This window comes from Silene latifolia, chromosome 10 (genome assembly GCF_048544455.1).
Source record: "Silene latifolia isolate original U9 population chromosome 10, ASM4854445v1, whole genome shotgun sequence".
Classification (NCBI taxonomy): domain Eukaryota; kingdom Viridiplantae; phylum Streptophyta; class Magnoliopsida; order Caryophyllales; family Caryophyllaceae; genus Silene; species Silene latifolia.
The window spans coordinates 55,600,676-55,605,400 of record NC_133535.1 but is presented as its reverse complement, the minus strand read 5'-3'; the positions used below and the strand labels follow the sequence as shown (position 1 = coordinate 55,605,400).

The 4,725-nt window shown below is 39.2% G+C and overlaps 1 non-coding gene across 1 annotated transcript; it reads left to right on the top strand.

The window, feature by feature from the left end:
- Positions 1–2,038: 2,038 nt before the first annotated feature.
- LOC141609697 (small nucleolar RNA R71) lies at positions 2,039–2,144 on the top strand. The gene has a single exon (XR_012527616.1). It is a non-coding gene; the product is annotated as a small nucleolar RNA R71 (small nucleolar RNA).
- Positions 2,145–4,725: the final 2,581 nt, after the last annotated feature.

Genomic DNA, 4,725 nt, shown 5'->3' with positions numbered 1-4,725 from the left:
ATCCTCAATAGATCTTTGCACTTGTTGTCCTTCATGTTGGTCTTGATCGATAACATTACCAATATAGGGATTGAAAATCCCTTCAAACTCATCGTCCCAAAGACCACAAACTTCGCCTACTTGATCATTAAAAATCTCTTGAGTTGATAGAGACAACTCTCCTCCTTTCTTGTCTTGGCCAATGAGGCCATCCTCTTCACTTGTCATGGGTGAGATTTTCAAGCTCTCTTTATTGCAATTCACTTGCTCTTTTGATGGAGCATCATCAACTTTCTTTTTCCATTGGAATTCCGACTTCTTCCTATCATCCTTCCGGCTATAATGATCAACAATAAAACATGGTTCATGCAAACGGGGAGCTCTCATGGTCTTGTCAAGATTGAAAGTTATGCTTTCATCTCCCACTTCTAGAGTGAGCTCTCCATGCTTCACATCTATTACCGCACCCGCGGTGTGCAAGAAAGGTCTACCTAGAATGATTGGAATATTGGAGTCTTCTTCCATGTCAACAATGACAAAGTCCACCGGGATGAAAAATTTCTCAACTCTTACGGGAACATCTTCCCATATCCCTAATGGTGTCTTCGTTCGATCTATCGGCCATTTGGAGTGTAATATTGGTACATTTAAGCTCTCCCATCCCTAACCTTTTACTTACCGAATACGGCATAACACTCACACTAGCCCCTAGATCACATAGGGCTTTGTTGATCGTTGTGTCGCCAATGGTACACGGTATTAAGAAGCTTCCCGGATCTTTAAGTTTCGGAGGTGAACTCCCTTGAAGGATTGCACTACTCACCTTAGTGAAAGCGATAGTCTCAAGCTTCCGGATCGACTTCTTTTTCGTAAGGATGTCTTTCATGAACTTTGCATAGGCCGGCACGTGATTGATTAATTCCGTGAAAGGAATCGAGACTTCCAAATTCTTCACAATTTCCATAAATTTTCCAAGTTGGTCATCAAATTTGGGCTTGGCTTGACGACTTGGAAAAGGAAGTCTAATCACAATTGGTTCCTTCTCCTTGGCCTTGTCTCCATTTTTCTTTGAAACTTCTTCTTTTTATGGTTCTTCATCCTTGGAGTTTTGCACAACTTCTTCTTTGTCACTAGCTTGCACCACTTCATCCTCAACTTGCTTCTTTGGTGCCTCATATCTCGTACCACTCCTCAAGTGAATGGCACTAACCGTTTCATGTCTCGGGGGATTACTTTGAGGTGGTAATTGCCCCTTTTGTCTTTGTGAGCTTGAAGATGCTAGTTGAGTCAATTGGCTTTCCAACATTTTGGTGTGGGCTAGAATGTTGTTGATGGTGATTTCCTTTGCTTGACTATCCTTTTGCATTTGAGTGAAAAACTCTTGTTGATTCTTTTGCATTTGGAGGACCGCTTTTTGGACATCAAAACCTTGGTCATTTTTTTGATTGTATGGAGTTTGATTTTGGTAACCTTGGTTTTGGTTGTAAAAGGTCTTTGATTTTGGTTTCTCATGGGAGGTGGGGTGTATGTTGGTTGAGGGTTTTGAACATTTTGGCTTTTGTATGAGAGATTTGGGTGGAATTTGGTGTTTTAATTGTAATAATTGGAATAAGGGGTACCACTCTTGTATGCTTGAAAAGCATTCACTTGTTCATTTGTTCCCCTACATTCACTTTGGTCATGTCCCAAAGTTCCACAATTCTCACATATCCCACTTGGGATTGATGAAGATGCCATCATGGCATTAACATGATGCTTTGGTGATTTTGAGGCTTCTTCAAGTCTAGCTATAGCTTTTTCGAACTTCAAATTGATGGTATCAATGTGATCACTAAGTTGAACACCCAATTGAGTAATAGAGTTCACTTCATTCTTTCCTCCTCTAGTAGCCTTGCGAGGTCTACTATATTGTGAATTATGGACCGCCATTTCCTCAATCTTGTTCCAAGTTTGATTATCGTCAACTTCGGTGAACATACCATTTGATCCCATGTTTAGAATGTTTTTTGAGTCTTCATAAAGACCATTCCAAAATTGTTGTACCAAGAACCACTCGCTAAGTCCATAACGAGGACATGAGCGACAAATTCCTTTGAATCGATCCCGAGCTTCATACAAGGATTCTTCATCTCTTTGCTTAAAGCCCGTAATTGAGCTCTTAGCATGTTAGTCTTTTCGGGTGGGTAGAACTTTTTGTAGAAAGCTAGAGCCAATTTCTTCCAAGAGTCAATTCCGAGAGTAGCCTTATCAAGGCCTTTCAACCATTGTTTTGCGGTGCCAATTAGAGAAAAAGGAAATAAGACCCATCGAATTTGGTCTTGAGTTACACCGGTTTGAGAAATCGCATCACAATAGTCACAAAAAGTCTTCATGTGAGAGTGAGGGTCTTCACTAGGCATCCCTCCAAATTGGCTTTTTTCGACTAATTGGATAAATGCGGATTTGGCAATGAAATTTCCGGTTAAGTGTTGTGGTGTGGGAGTACCATTGGGTAGGTTCTCTCCGGTTGGTACGGAATGTGATGAAAATTTAGGCATTGTGGGTTGATTTTGTGTTGGATTTTGTGTTGGGTTCTCCTCACCTTCTCTTGCAAAAGGGTTGACGAACTCAATAGTGTTTGGTTGAATATCTACAACCTCACCAATACCTCTCAAAGTTCTCCTAGCAAGTCTTCTATTGTTTGTCAAAGTCCTTTCAATTTCGTGATCAAAGGGTAACAAGTTACCTTGTGAACTTCTAGACATGCAAAATATCAAACAACTCGAAAATAATTAGAACAAACCTTGAGGAGTTTTACTTCCCCAAGGCAAATAAAGACACAACTAATAACAATCTAAGAAAATCTAAATCAAGTTAACACCGTCCCCGGCAACGGCGCCATTTTTGGTCGGACTCTCTTGAGAGGTTTAGTTTTCGGTACTTGTCGTTAGGAGCACCTAGACCAAAACACTATTTATAACTCCACAAATAACTCTACAATTAGTAAAGAGGTAAGTAAAGGTCAGATCCCAAGGGACGGGAATTGAGATGAGATTTTCAATTGCAACTAGCGGTGTCTAGGGGTGTCACAAATTGGGGTTTGAATAAAAGATCACTAAACTAAATAGCAATGAAAGTAAACAAGCAAGATGATTAAAAGGGATGTAAACAATTGATAAAAGGCACTAGGGTGTCATGGGGTCATAGAGGATTCATGGTAATTGATCATACAAACATATTCTCAAATTATAATCAAGCAATTATTGTTGTGATGGATCGAGTTCGTTTATATCTTACAATCCTAGGAAAGTTTGGGTCCCGGAGCCGAATCGATTAGATTGTACAACACCTACAAGTCGACTTAATCTTCCCTACTCAACTATATGCATGGTCTAATGAGACTCGAGTTGGTTTATGTCTTACATGTCTCATTGAAAAGATAGGTGATCGGTAAAAAATGCAAGGATTCATAGGCTCGCATTCTATCAAACATAACATGTGCATAAGTTGAGATCACAACAAGCAAGCAAATAAACTATGAAAACATATTAATTTAAGCATTAATCATCCCCCATGTTGGTTTCCCCTAATTACCCATTAACCCTAGCTAAGGAAACTACTCACTCATTATCATGTTGAACATGCTAGCAAGGTTTTCAATCATACCAACAAAGTAAAACATGATGAATAAATGAAGATAATTAAAAATAATTAAAAAGGGATTAAGATAATTATACCTACTAATGATTCCAATAATAAAGCAAAGAATAATAGAAGTACTTGATGATTGATTGGAAGGTTGTCAATCTCCCAATAATAACCCAAATAATCTTCAATTACCCAAAATGAAAGATGAACAAAAGAGAGATTAAGGAAATGAGATTTGTATTAAGACTTGATTAAAAGTTGATTACAAGATTAAAGAGAGATTAGATTGATATAAACTACACTAGAGATTGCTAAGAAGAACATGATTATCTAATTAGACTAATGGGGTATTTATAGTGGGGATTAGGTACACAAATTAGGGTTTACTAAGGGCTTAAATGACGATTAAGTCCTTGATTGCTCCTCTCAGAAAAATATGCGAGTCTCCTTTTTACTAGTCTTTTCCGAGGTATGCGCATCCTTCATAAAACAAGTAGAAGACGGATTAGCTGTCACACAATCCGAGCGTCCAGCGCACGGGATGGGCGGATTGTGGGTCTTTTGGAGGAGCGGATTTATGGGGTGGACGGGCGGATTGTGGTGGTTTTGGACGAGCGGCCTTCTGAGGAATACGCTCGGATTGCTTCTCTTGGACGGGCAGATTGTGGGCAATCCACTCGGATTGTAGATCAACTTCTTCCTTTCTTCTTTATAAAATCCTTGAGGATTTCCTTGGGGATGCAAGGATCTTTTCACATCATTGCCCATCTACTATAGTATGTACAAAGGCCTTCTAGTCTTGTCTTCTATTTGATGCTTGGTCATTGAATTCAATCAATTTAGCTTTATTTTGCCATGAAAATGCAAGGTTTGCACTCCTTACCTACCAAAGGATCAAAACCTCAAAAAATATGCAAAACAAAGGACTAAAGACAATAAATGACCCAAATATGTACTAAAAAGCATGGGAACAAGGCTAATTCGAGGACTAAATATGCTCAAATTTTGGTCACATCAAAGACCCTTTTGGAAGCTTCATGGTCCAGCCACCCAAGCATAAAAGAGCTAGAGCATGTAAGAAAAACTCAAGGGATGGTCTTGGCCAAATTGGGAAGCTTT